The following is a 12392-nucleotide window of genomic DNA, read 5'->3' on the forward strand; positions in this document are numbered from 1 at the left end:
CGTCCAGTTCATTCTAAGACCTGAAGCTCAAATTGGGTATAATTTCCTGTTGGTGTGAGAACAATTCCAAGAACCCAGTTGATTCCATTTTTACGAACAGACCTAATCGCATCCAGCCGATCGACCTTACAATGTCAAGGAAAAGATTCCTCATTTGGGGGTTTGTCTTGAATCCGGGTGCTTCCTACCCAGGGTTACGCTGCAATTGTCGCCACCGCCAGTGAGGGATCTTTTTGCCAAGGATGCTATATAATGAAGGCGGCATGATGAACTTTGCGTGCTAGCTACGGCGGCACATATGAAAAATTGGATTACGATACAGAGAAGATTAGCATGGCCCCTGCGCAAGGATGACACGCAATTTCGTGAAGCGAATCCAAATTTTGAAGGCCTCACGCTATGATCTAGCTGCTACCTCCGGCAGAACCGAGTTTTTCCCTGCTCAGAGTGTCAACAGAGATTGTTACGTGACCAGATTTGCCCGATCTGCATTGATTAAACCGGAGCACCCGAGTCTGATACTTTGGAGAAAAATACAACAGCCTCAGCATTGGTAACGACAGACTTGCATAGGATTTTTCAGGTTTTTAGCCATTTCCTTGGCACGCCAAGTCCACTGCATGACATCAACGGTAAACTGGGTATGTTTTCGTCCTTGCATGAGAGCATAGATCTATGAAACCTGGATGCCAAAGATGGGTAGATTTTCTGAGCGGTCAAAGTCGCTGAATTTAGGCTCCAGTTTCGTTTGAAGCGTGGGTTGGACTCCAACTGAGGCAAACAAAATCTCACCTCAAAAATTCTGCTGAGGAGGGTCTGATTGCAGCCCACTTTGTTCGGCTGGACTCGAAAGGGAGACCTATAGTCAATTTCTTGGTCCCCTCGCAGCGCTGATGTGGAATACATTCAGTGCCGTCCATCATGCAACAGACGCAAAATGACACCTTGACCGTCAGGGGTACTAGCGAAAGACTATTCTTTTCCGTAGTTGACTGCAGCACATCTTATGTTTCTCTTCAAATCGTTTAAGTCTATCGCCTTTTACTAAAGATTTCCGTGGAGAGTAACAGAATGAGATTCCACCAATTTTTTCCTGCTTTGTCCAGGCAGAGCATCTATGAATGTTGAAAATAATAAATCAAGGCTGCAGATCATCCAGCATGGTATTGTAAAATGGCTAAACCCTTGGTGGGCCAGCCTTGAAGACACCTCCGTGGTTTGATTCTGAAACATATTTTAGTGAGCGCTGTGCACTATTCACCACGTGACCAACGCCAACAACTCTTGCCCGAGAAGCCTACTGCAAAAGTAATCCCACCCGCTCATACATGCAGTTTCTTTTTAACAAAAGATATTGGTGAAGGGTAACAATGTTGATTGATTCAATTAGCACAACCAAGCAGGATAGCTGGGAGGCGGAAAAAACCTTGGCATGGGCATTGACAGACTTGTGTAGGATTTTAAGATTGTAGCCATTTCTCTGGTTCGTCCAGTTCATTCTAAGACCTGAAGCTCAAATTGGGTATAATTTCCTGTCGGTGTGAGAACAATTCCAAGAACCCAGTTGATTCCATTTTTACGAACAGACCTAATCGCATCCAGCCGATCGACCTTACAATGTCAAGGAAAAGATTCCTCATTTGGGGGTTTGTCTTGAATCCGGGTGCTTCCTACCCAGGGTTACGCTGCAATTGTCGCCACCGCCAGTGAGGGATCTTTTTGCCAAGGATGCTATATAATGAAGGCGGCATGATGAACTTTGCGTGCTAGCTACGGCGGCACATATGAAAAATTGGATTACGATACAGAGAAGATTAGCATGGCCCCTGCGCAAGGATGACACACAATTTCGTGAAGCGAATCCAAATTTTGAAGGCCTCACGCTATGATCTAGCTGCTACCTCCGGCAGAACCGAGTTTTTCCCTGCTCAGAGTGTCAACAGAGATTGTTACGTGACCAGATTTGCCCGATCTGCATTGATTAAACCGGAGCACCCGAGTCTGATACTTTGGAGAAAAATACAACAGCCTCAGCATTGGTAACGACAGACTTGCATAGGATTTTTCAGGTTTTTAGCCATTTCCTTGGCACGCCAAGTCCACTGCATGACATCAACGGTAAACTGGGTATGTTTTCGTCCTTGTATGAGAGCTAAAACTATGAAACCTGGACTCCAAAGATGGGTAGATTTTCTGAGCGGTCAAAGTCGCTGAATTTAGGCTCCAGTTTCGTTTGAAGCGTGGGTTGGACTCCAACTGAGGCAAACAAAATCTCACCTCAAAAATTCTGCTGAGGAGGGTCTGATTGCAGCCCACTTTGTTCGGCTGGACTCGAAAGGGAGACCTATAGTCAATTTCTTGGTCCCCTCGCAGCGCTGATGTGGAATACATTCAGTGCCGTCCATCATGCGACAGACGCAAAATGACACCTTGACCGTCAGGGGTACTAGCGAAAGACTATTCTTTTCCGTAGTTGACTGCAGCACATCTTATGTTTCTCTTCAAATCGTATAAGTCTTTCGCCTTTTACTAAAGATTTCCGTGGAGCGTAACAGAATGAGATTCCACCAATTTTTTCCTGCTTTGTCCAGGCAGAGCATCTATGAATGTTGAAAATAATAAATCAAGGCTGCAGATCATCCAGCATGGTATTGTAAAATGGCTAAACCCTTGGTGGGCCAGCCTTGAAGACACCTCCGTGGTTTGATTTTGAAACAGATTTTAATGAGCGCTGTGCACTATTCACCACGTGACCAACGCCAACAACTCTTGCCCGAGAAGCCTACTGCAAAAGTAATCCCACCCGCTCATACATGCAGTTTCTTTTTAACAAAAGATATTGGTGAAGGGTAACAATGTTGATTGATTCAATTAGCACAACCAAGCAGGATAGCTGGGAGGCGGAAAAAACCTTGGCATGGGCATTGACAGACTTGTGTAGGATTTTAAGATTGTAGCCATTTCTCTGGTTCGTCCAGTTCATTCTAAGACCTGAAGCTCAAATTGGGTATAATTTCCTGTCGGTGTGAGAACAATTCCAAGAACCCAGTTGATTCCATTTTTACGAACAGACCTAATCGCATCCAGCCGATCGACCTTACAATGTCAAGGAAAAGATTCCTCATTTGGGGGTTTGTCTTGAATCCGGGTGCTTCCTACCCAGGGTTACGCTGCAATTGTCGCCACCGCCAGTGAGGGATCTTTTTGCCAAGGATGCTATATAATGAAGGCGGCATGATGAACTTTGCGTGCTAGCTACGGCGGCACATATGAAAAATTGGATTACGATACAGAGAAGATTAGCATGGCCCCTGCGCAAGGATGACACGCAATTTCGTGAAGCGAATCCAAATTTTGAAGGCCTCACGCTATGATCTAGCTGCTACCTCCGGCAGAACCGAGCTTTTCCCTGCTCAGAGTGTCAACAGAGATTGTTACGTGACCAGATTTGCCCGATCTGCATTGATTAAACTGGAGCACCCGAGTCTGATACTTTGGAGAAAAATACAACAGCCTCAGCATTGGTAACGACAGACTTGCATAGGATTTTTCAGGTTTTTAGCCATTTCCTTGGCACGCCAAGTCCACTGCATGACATCAACGGTAAACTGGGTATGTTTTCGTCCTTGCATGAGAGCATAGATCTATGAAACCTGGATGCCAAAGATGGGTAGATTTTCTGAGCGGTCAAAGTCGCTGAATTTAGGCTCCAGTTTCGTTTGAAGCGTGGGTTGGACTCCAACTGAGGCAAACAAAATCTCACCTCAAAAATTCTGCTGAGGAGGGTCTGATTGCAGCCCACTTTGTTCCGCTGGACTCGAAAGGGAGACCTATAGTCAATTTCCTGGTCCCCTCGCAGCGCTGATGTGGAATACATTCAGTGCCGTCCATCATGCGACAGACGCAAAATGACACCTTGACCGTCAGGGGTACTAGCGAAAGACTATTCTTTTCTGTAGTTGACTGCAGCACATCTTATGTTTCTCTTCAGATCGTATAAGTCTTTCGCCTTTTACTAAAGACTTCCGTGGAGAGTAACAGAATGAGATTCCACCAATTTTTTCCTGCGTTGTCCAGGCAGAGCATCTATGAATGTTGAAAACAATAAATCAAGGCTGCAGATCATCCAGCATGGTATTGTAAAATGGCTAAACCCTTGGTGGGCCAGCCTTGAAGACACCTCCGTGGTTTGATTTTGAAACAGATTTTAATGAGCGCTGTGCACTATTCACCACGTGACCAACGCCAACAACTCTTGCCCGAGAAGCCTACTGCAAAAGTAATCCCACCCGCTCATACATGCAGTTTCTTTATAACAAAAGATATTGGTGAAGGGTAACAATGTTGATTGATTCAATTAGCACAACCAAGCAGGATAGCTGGGAGGCGGAAAAAACCTTGGCATGGGCATTGACAGACTTGTGTAGGATTTTAAGATTGTAGCCATTTCTCTGGTTCGTCCAGTTCATTCTAAGACCTGAAGCTCAAATTGGGTATAATTTCCTGTCGGTGTGAGAACAATTCCAAGAACCCAGTTGATTCCATTTTTACGAACAGACCTAATCGCATCCAGCCGATCGACCTTACAATGTCAAGGAAAAGATTCCTCATTTGGGGGTTTGTCTTGAATCCGGGTGCTTCCTACCCAGGGTTACGCTGCAATTGTCGCCACCGCCAGGGAGGGATCTTTTTGCCAAGGATGCTATATAATGAAGGCGGCATGATGAACTTTGCGTGCTAGCTACGGCGGCACATATGAAAAATTGGATTACGATACAGAGAAGATTAGCATGGCCCCTGCGCAAGGATGACACGCAATTTCGTGAAGCGAATCCAAATTTTGAAGGCCTCACGCTATGATCTAGCTGCTACCTCCGGCAGAACCGAGCTTTTCCCTGCTCAGAGTGTCAACAGAGATTGTTACGTGACCAGATTTGCCCGATCTGCATTGATTAAACTGGAGCACCCGAGTCTGATACTTTGGAGAAAAATACAACAGCCTCAGCATTGGTAACGACAGACTTGCATAGGATTTTTCAGGTTTTTAGCCATTTCCTTGGCACGCCAAGTCCACTGCATGACATCAACGGTAAACTGGGTATGTTTTCGTCCTTGCATGAGAGCATAGATCTATGAAACCTGGATGCCAAAGATGGGTAGATTTTCTGAGCGGTCAAAGTCGCTGAATTTAGGCTCCAGTTTCGTTTGAAGCGTTGGTTGGACTCCAACTGAGGCAAACAAAATCTCACCTCAAAAATTCTGCTGAGGAGGGTCTGATTGCAGCCCACTTTGTTCAGCTGGACTCGAAAGGGAGACCTATAGTCAATTTCCTGGTCCCCTCGCAGCGCTGATGTGGAATACATTCAGTGCCGTCCATCATGCGACAGACGCAAAATGACACCTTGACCGTCAGGGGTACTAGCGAAAGACTATTCTTTTCTGTAGTTGACTGCAGCACATCTTATGTTTCTCTTCAGATCGTATAAGTCTTTCGCCTTTTACTAAAGACTTCCGTGGAGAGTAACAGAATGAGATTCCACCAATTTTTTCCTGCGTTGTCCAGGCAGAGCATCTATGAATGTTGAAAACAATAAATCAAGGCTGCAGATCATCCAGCATGGTATTGTAAAATGGCTAAACCCTTGGTGGGCCAGCCTTGAAGACACCTCCGTGGTTTGATTTTGAAACAGATTTTAGTGAGCGCTGTGCACTATTCACCACGTGACCAACGCCAACAACTCTTGCCCGAGAAGCCTACTGCAAAAGTAATCCCACCCGCTCATACATGCAGTTTCTTTTTAACAAAAGATATTGGTGAAGGGTAACAATGTTGATTGATTCAATTAGCACAACCAAGCAGGATAGCTGGGAGGCGGAAAAAACCTTGGCATGGGCATTGACAGACTTGTGTAGGATTTTAAGATTGTAGCCATTTCTCTGGTTCGTCCAGTTCATTCTAAGACCTGAAGCTCAAATTGGGTATAATTTCCTGTTGGTGTGAGAACAATTCCAAGAACCCAGTTGATTCCATTTTTACGAACAGACCTAATCGCATCCAGCCGATCGACCTTACAATGTCAAGGAAAAGATTCCTCATTTGGGGGTTTGTCTTGAATCCGGGTGCTTCCTACCCAGGGTTACGCTGCAATTGTCGCCACCGCCAGTGAGGGATCTTTTTGCCAAGGATGCTATATAATGAAGGCGGCATGATGAACTTTGCGTGCTAGCTACGGCGGCACATATGAAAAATTGGATTACGATACAGAGAAGATTAGCATGGCCCCTGCGCAAGGATGACACGCAATTTCGTGAAGCGAATCCAAATTTTGAAGGCCTCACGCTATGATCTAGCTGCTACCTCCGGCAGAACCGAGCTTTTCCCTGCTCAGAGTGTCAACAGAGATTGTTACGTGACCAGATTTGCCCGATCTGCATTGATTAAACCGGAGCACCCGAGTCTGATACTTTGGAGAAAAATACAACAGCCTCAGCATTGGTAACGACAGACTTGCATAGGATTTTTCAGGTTTTTAGCCATTTCCTTGGCACGCCAAGTCCACTGCATGACATCAACGTTAAACTGGGTATGTTTTCGTCCTTGTGTGAGAGCTAAAACTAAGAAACCTGGATGCCAAAGATGGGTAGATTTTCTGAGCGGTCAAAGTCGCTGAATTTAGGCTCCAGTTTCGTTTGAAGCGTGGGTTGGACTCCAACTGAGGCAAACAAAATCTCACCTCAAAAATTCTGCTGAGGAGGGTCTGATTGCAGCCCACTTTGTTCGGCTGGACTCGAAAGGGAGACCTATAGTCAATTTCTTGGTCCCCTCGCAGCGCTGATGTGGAATACATTCAGTGCCGTCCATCATGCGACAGACGCAAAATGACACCTTGACCGTCAGGGGTACTAGCGAAAGACTATTCTTTTCCGTAGTTGACTGCAGCACATCTTATGTTTCTCTTCAAATCGTATAAGTCTTTTGCCTTTTACTAAAGATTTCCGTGGAGAGTAACAGAATGAGATTCCACCAATTTTTTCCTGCTTTGTCCAGGCAGAGCATCTATGAATGTTGAAAATAATAAATCAAGGCTGCAGATCATCCAGCATGGTATTGTAAAATGGCTAAACCCTTGGTGGGCCAGCCTTGATGACACCTCCGTGGTTTGATTTTGAAATAGATTTTAGTGTGCGCTGTGCACTATTCACCACGTGACCAACGCCAACAACTCTTGCCCGAGAAGCCTACTGCAAAAGTAATCCCACCCGCTCATACATGCAGTTTCTTTTTAACAAAAGATATTGGTGAAGGGTAACAATGTTGATTGATTCAATTAGCAAAACCAAGCAGGATAGCTGGGAGGCGGAAAAAACCTTGGCATGGGCATTGACAGACTTGTGTAGGATTTTAAGATTGTAGCCATTTCTCTGGTTCGTCCAGTTCATTCTAAGACCTGAAGCTCAAATTGGGTATAATTTCTTGTCGGTGTGAGAACAATTCCAAGAACCCAGTTGATTCCATTTTTACGAACAGACCTAATCGCATCCAGCCGATCGACCTTACAATGTCAAGGAAAAGATTCCTCATTTGGGGGTTTGTCTTGAATCCGGGTGCTTCCTACCCAGGGTTACGCTGCAATTGTCGCCACCGCCAGTGAGGGATCTTTTTGCCAAGGATGCTATATAATGAAGGCGGCATGATGAACTTTGCGTGCTAGCTACGGCGGCACATATGAAAAATTGGATTACGATACAGAGAAGATTAGCATGGCCCCTGCGCAAGGATGACACGCAATTTCGTGAAGCGAATCCAAATTTTGAAGGCCTCACGCTATGATCTAGCTGCTACCTCCGGCAGAACCGAGTTTTTCCCTGCTCAGAGTGTCAACAGAGATTGTTACGTGACCAGATTTGCCCGATCTGCATTGATTAAACCGGAGTCTGATACTTTGGAGAAAAATACAACAGCCTCAGCATTGGTAACGACAGACTTGCATAGGATTTTTCAGGTTTTTAGCCATTTCCTTGGCACGCCAAGTCCACTGCATGACATCAACGTTAAACTGGGTATGTTTTCGTCCTTGTATGAGAGCTAAAACTATGAAACCTGGATGCCAAAGATGGGTAGATTTTCTGAGCGGTCAAAGTCGCTGAATTTAGGCTCCAGTTTCGTTTGAAGCGTGGGTTGGACTCCAACTGAGGCAAACAAAATCTCACCTCAAAAATTCTGCTGAGGAGGGTCTGATTGCAGCCCACTTTGTTCGGCTGGACTCGAAAGGGAGACCTATAGTCAAATTCTTGGTCCCCTCGCAGCGCTGATGTGGAATACATTCAGTGCCGTCCATCATGCGACAGACGCAAAATGACACCTTGCCCGTCAGGGGTACTAGCGAAAGACTATTCTTTTCCGTAGTTGACTGCAGCACATCTTATGTTTCTCTTCAAATCGTATAAGTCTTTCGCCTTTTACTAAAGATTTCCGTGGAGAGTAACAGAATGAGATTCCACCAATTTTTTCCTGCTTTGTCCAGGCAGAGCATCTATGAATGTTGAAAATAATAAATCAAGGCTGCAGATCATCCAGCATGGTATTGTAAAATGGCTAAACCCTTGGTGGGCCAGACTTGAAGACACCTCCGTGGTTTGATTTTGAAACAGATTTTAGTGAGCGCTGTGCACTATTCACCACGTGACCAACGCCAACAACTCTTGCCCGAGAAGCCTACTGCAAAAGTAATCCCACCCGCTCATACATGCAGTTTCTTTTTAACAAAAGATATTGGTGAAGGGTAACAATGTTGATTGATTCAATTAGCACAACCAAGCAGGATAGCTGGGAGGCGGAAAAAACCTTGGCATGGGCATTGACAGACTTGTGTAGGATTTTAAGATTGTAGCCATTTCTCTGGTTCGTCCAGTTCATTCTAAGACCTGAAGCTCAAATTGGGTATAATTTCCTGTTGGTGTGAGAACAATTCCAAGAACCCAGTTGATTCCATTTTTACGAACAGACCTAATCGCATCCAGCCGATCGACCTTACAATGTCAAGGAAAAGATTCCTCATTTGGGGGTTTGTCTTGAATCCGGGTGCTTCCTACCCAGGGTTACGCTGCAATTGTCGCCACCGCCAGTGAGGGATCTTTTTGCCAAGGATGCTATATAATGAAGGCGGCATGATGAACTTTGCGTGCTAGCTACGGCGGCACATATGAAAAATTGGATTACGATACAGAGAAGATTAGCATGGCCCCTGCGCAAGGATGACACGCAATTTCGTGAAGCGAATCCAAATTTTGAAGGCCTCACGCTATGATCTAGCTGCTACCTCCGGCAGAACCGAGTTTTTCCCTGCTCAGAGTGTCAACAGAGATTGTTACGTGACCAGATTTGCCCGATCTGCATTGATTAAACCGGAGTCTGATACTTTGGAGAAAAATACAACAGCCTCAGCATTGGTAACGACAGACTTGCATAGGATTTTTCAGGTTTTTAGCCATTTCCTTGGCACGCCAAGTCCACTGCATGACATCAACGTTAAACTGGGTATGTTTTCGTCCTTGTATGAGAGCTAAAACTATGAAACCTGGATGCCAAAGATGGGTAGATTTTCTGAGCGGTCAAAGTCGCTGAATTTAGGCTCCAGTTTCGTTTGAAGCGTGGGTTGGACTCCAACTGAGGCAAACAAAATCTCACCTCAAAAATTCTGCTGAGGAGGGTCTGATTGCAGCCCACTTTGTTCGGCTGGACTCGAAAGGGAGACCTATAGTCAAATTCTTGGTCCCCTCGCAGCGCTGATGTGGAATACATTCAGTGCCGTCCATCATGCGACAGACGCAAAATGACACCTTGACCGTCAGGGGTACTAGCGAAAGACTATTCTTTTCCGTAGTTGACTGCAGCACATCTTATGTTTCTCTTCAAATCGTATAAGTCTTTCGCCTTTTACTAAAGATTTCCGTGGAGCGTAACAGAATGAGATTCCACCAATTTTTTCCTGCTTTGTCCAGGCAGAGCATCTATGAATGTTGAAAATAATAAATCAAGGCTGCAGATCATCCAGCATGGTATTGTAAAATGGCTAAACCCTTGGTGGGCCAGCCTTGAAGACACCTCCGTGGTTTGATTTTGAAACAGATTTTAGTGAGCGCTGTGCACTATTCACCACGTGACCAACGCCAACAACTCTTGCCCGAGAAGCCTACTGCAAAAGTAATCCCACCCGCTCATACATGCAGTTTCTTTTTAACAAAAGATATTGGTGAAGGGTAACAATGTTGATTGATTCAATTAGCACAACCAAGCAGGATAGCTGGGAGGCGGAAAAAACCTTGGCATGGGCATTGACAGACTTGTGTAGGATTTTAAGATTGTAGCCATTTCTCTGGTTCGTCCAGTTCATTCTAAGACCTGAAGCTCAAATTGGGTATAATTTCCTGTCGGTGTGAGAACAATTCCAAGAACCCAGTTGATTCCATTTTTACGAACAGACCTAATCGCATCCAGCCGATCGACCTTACAATGTCAAGGAAAAGATTCCTCATTTGGGGGTTTGTCTTGAATCCGGGTGCTTCCTACCCAGGGTTACGCTGCAATTGTCGCCACCGCCAGTGAGGGATCTTTTTGCCAAGGATGCTATATAATGAAGGCGGCATGATGAACTTTGCGTGCTAGCTACGGCGGCACATATGAAAAATTGGATTACGATACAGAGAAGATTAGCATGGCCCCTGCGCAAGGATGACACGCAATTTCGTGAAGCAAATCCAAATTTTGAAGGCCTCACGCTATGATCTAGCTGCTACCTCCGGCAGAACCGAGCTTTTCCCTGCTCAGAGTGTCAACAGAGATTGTTACGTGACCAGATTTGCCCGATCTGCATTGATTAAACTGGAGCACCCGAGTCTGATACTTTGGAGAAAAATACAACAGCCTCAGCATTGGTAACGACAGACTTGCATAGGATTTTTCAGGTTTTTAGCCATTTCCTTGGCACGCCAAGTCCACTGCATGACATCAACGGTAAACTGGGTATGTTTTCGTCCTTGCATGAGAGCATAGATCTATGAAACCTGGATGCCAAAGATGGGTAGATTTTCTGAGCGGTCAAAGTCGCTGAATTTAGGCTCCAGTTTCGTTTGAAGCGTGGGTTGGACTCCAACTGAGGCAAACAAAATCTCACCTCAAAAATTCTGCTGAGGAGGGTCTGATTGCAGCCCACTTTGTTCCGCTGGACTCGAAAGGGAGACCTATAGTCAATTTCCTGGTCCCCTCGCAGCGCTGATGTGGAATACATTCAGTGCCGTCCATCATGCGACAGACGCAAAATGACACCTTGACCGTCAGGGGTACTAGCGAAAGACTATTCTTTTCTGTAGTTGACTGCAGCACATCTTATGTTTCTCTTCAGATCGTATAAGTCTTTCGCCTTTTACTAAAGACTTCCGTGGAGAGTAACAGAATGAGATTCCACCAATTTTTTCCTGCGTTGTCCAGGCAGAGCATCTATGAATGTTGAAAATAATAAATCAAGGCTGCAGATCATCCAGCATGGTATTGTAAAATGGCTAAACCCTTGGTGGGCCAGCCTTGAAGACACCTCCGTGGTTTGATTTTGAAACAGATTTTAGTGAGCGCTGTGCACTATTCACCACGTGACCAACGCCAACAACTCTTGCCCGAGAAGCCTACTGCAAAAGTAATCCCACCCGCTCATACATGCAGTTTCTTTTTAACAAAAGATATTGGTGAAGGGTAACAATGTTGATTGATTCAATTAGCACAACCAAGCAGGATAGCTGGGAGGCGGAAAAAACCTTGGCATGGGCATTGACAGACTTGTGTAGGATTTTAAGATTGTAGCCATTTCTCTGGTTCGTCCAGTTCATTCTAAGACCTGAAGCTCAAATTGGGTATAATTTCCTGTTGGTGTGAGAACAATTCCAAGAACCCAGTTGATTCCATTTTTACGAACAGACCTAATCGCATCCAGCCGATCGACCTTACAATGTCAAGGAAAAGATTCCTCATTTGGGGGTTTGTCTTGAATCCGGGTGCTTCCTACCCAGGGTTACGCTGCAATTGTCGCCACCGCCAGTGAGGGATCTTTTTGCCAAGGATGCTATATAATGAAGGCGGCATGATGAACTTTGCGTGCTAGCTACGGCGGCACATATGAAAAATTGGAATATGATACAGAGAAGATTAGCATGGCCCCTGCGCAAGGATGACACGCAATTTCGTGAAGCGAATCCAAATTTTGAAGGCCTCACGCTATGATCTAGCTGCTACCTCCGGCAGAACCGAGCTTTTCCCTGCTCAGAGTGTCAACAGAGATTGTTACGTGACCAGATTTGCCCGATCTGCATTGATTAAACCGGAGCACCCGAGTCTGATACTT

General features: G+C 45.3%; 17 non-coding genes across 17 annotated transcripts; all 17 read left to right on the forward strand.

Annotated features, from left to right (window-relative positions):
• The first annotated feature begins 277 nt into the window (after nucleotides 1-277).
• LOC147152297 (U6 spliceosomal RNA) lies at nucleotides 278-385 on the forward strand. The gene has a single exon (XR_015086005.1). It is a non-coding gene; the product is annotated as a U6 spliceosomal RNA (small nuclear RNA).
• Nucleotides 386-1001: 616 nt separating this feature from the next.
• On the forward strand, nucleotides 1002-1114 carry LOC147152298 (U5 spliceosomal RNA). Its single transcript, XR_015085958.1, has one exon. It is a non-coding gene; the product is annotated as a U5 spliceosomal RNA (small nuclear RNA).
• A 649-nt stretch (nucleotides 1115-1763) lies between these two features.
• LOC147152299 (U6 spliceosomal RNA) lies at nucleotides 1764-1871 on the forward strand. The gene has a single exon (XR_015085886.1). It is a non-coding gene; the product is annotated as a U6 spliceosomal RNA (small nuclear RNA).
• Nucleotides 1872-2486: 615 nt separating this feature from the next.
• Nucleotides 2487-2599, forward strand: LOC147152300 (U5 spliceosomal RNA). Its single transcript, XR_015085949.1, has one exon. It is a non-coding gene; the product is annotated as a U5 spliceosomal RNA (small nuclear RNA).
• A 649-nt stretch (nucleotides 2600-3248) lies between these two features.
• On the forward strand, nucleotides 3249-3356 carry LOC147152301 (U6 spliceosomal RNA). The gene has a single exon (XR_015086006.1). It is a non-coding gene; the product is annotated as a U6 spliceosomal RNA (small nuclear RNA).
• A 616-nt stretch (nucleotides 3357-3972) lies between these two features.
• Nucleotides 3973-4085, forward strand: LOC147152302 (U5 spliceosomal RNA). The gene has a single exon (XR_015085940.1). It is a non-coding gene; the product is annotated as a U5 spliceosomal RNA (small nuclear RNA).
• Nucleotides 4086-4734: 649 nt separating this feature from the next.
• Nucleotides 4735-4842, forward strand: LOC147152303 (U6 spliceosomal RNA). Its single transcript, XR_015086008.1, has one exon. It is a non-coding gene; the product is annotated as a U6 spliceosomal RNA (small nuclear RNA).
• A 616-nt stretch (nucleotides 4843-5458) lies between these two features.
• LOC147152304 (U5 spliceosomal RNA) lies at nucleotides 5459-5571 on the forward strand. The gene has a single exon (XR_015085941.1). It is a non-coding gene; the product is annotated as a U5 spliceosomal RNA (small nuclear RNA).
• A 649-nt stretch (nucleotides 5572-6220) lies between these two features.
• On the forward strand, nucleotides 6221-6328 carry LOC147152305 (U6 spliceosomal RNA). Its single transcript, XR_015086009.1, has one exon. It is a non-coding gene; the product is annotated as a U6 spliceosomal RNA (small nuclear RNA).
• Nucleotides 6329-6943: 615 nt separating this feature from the next.
• Nucleotides 6944-7056, forward strand: LOC147152306 (U5 spliceosomal RNA). The gene has a single exon (XR_015085933.1). It is a non-coding gene; the product is annotated as a U5 spliceosomal RNA (small nuclear RNA).
• Nucleotides 7057-7705: 649 nt separating this feature from the next.
• LOC147152307 (U6 spliceosomal RNA) lies at nucleotides 7706-7813 on the forward strand. The gene has a single exon (XR_015086010.1). It is a non-coding gene; the product is annotated as a U6 spliceosomal RNA (small nuclear RNA).
• A 607-nt stretch (nucleotides 7814-8420) lies between these two features.
• Nucleotides 8421-8533, forward strand: LOC147152308 (U5 spliceosomal RNA). The gene has a single exon (XR_015085917.1). It is a non-coding gene; the product is annotated as a U5 spliceosomal RNA (small nuclear RNA).
• Nucleotides 8534-9182: 649 nt separating this feature from the next.
• LOC147152309 (U6 spliceosomal RNA) lies at nucleotides 9183-9290 on the forward strand. The gene has a single exon (XR_015086011.1). It is a non-coding gene; the product is annotated as a U6 spliceosomal RNA (small nuclear RNA).
• A 607-nt stretch (nucleotides 9291-9897) lies between these two features.
• LOC147152310 (U5 spliceosomal RNA) lies at nucleotides 9898-10010 on the forward strand. The gene has a single exon (XR_015085950.1). It is a non-coding gene; the product is annotated as a U5 spliceosomal RNA (small nuclear RNA).
• A 649-nt stretch (nucleotides 10011-10659) lies between these two features.
• LOC147152311 (U6 spliceosomal RNA) lies at nucleotides 10660-10767 on the forward strand. The gene has a single exon (XR_015085885.1). It is a non-coding gene; the product is annotated as a U6 spliceosomal RNA (small nuclear RNA).
• Nucleotides 10768-11383: 616 nt separating this feature from the next.
• On the forward strand, nucleotides 11384-11496 carry LOC147152312 (U5 spliceosomal RNA). Its single transcript, XR_015085942.1, has one exon. It is a non-coding gene; the product is annotated as a U5 spliceosomal RNA (small nuclear RNA).
• Nucleotides 11497-12145: 649 nt separating this feature from the next.
• LOC147152313 (U6 spliceosomal RNA) lies at nucleotides 12146-12253 on the forward strand. Its single transcript, XR_015085977.1, has one exon. It is a non-coding gene; the product is annotated as a U6 spliceosomal RNA (small nuclear RNA).
• The last annotated feature ends 139 nt before the right edge of the window (nucleotides 12254-12392 follow it).

The sequence above is a fragment of the Filicampus tigris genome, chromosome 2, assembly GCF_054856515.1.
Source record: "Filicampus tigris isolate MCC_2025a chromosome 2, RoL_Ftig_1.0, whole genome shotgun sequence".
NCBI lineage: Eukaryota > Metazoa > Chordata > Actinopteri > Syngnathiformes > Syngnathidae > Filicampus > Filicampus tigris.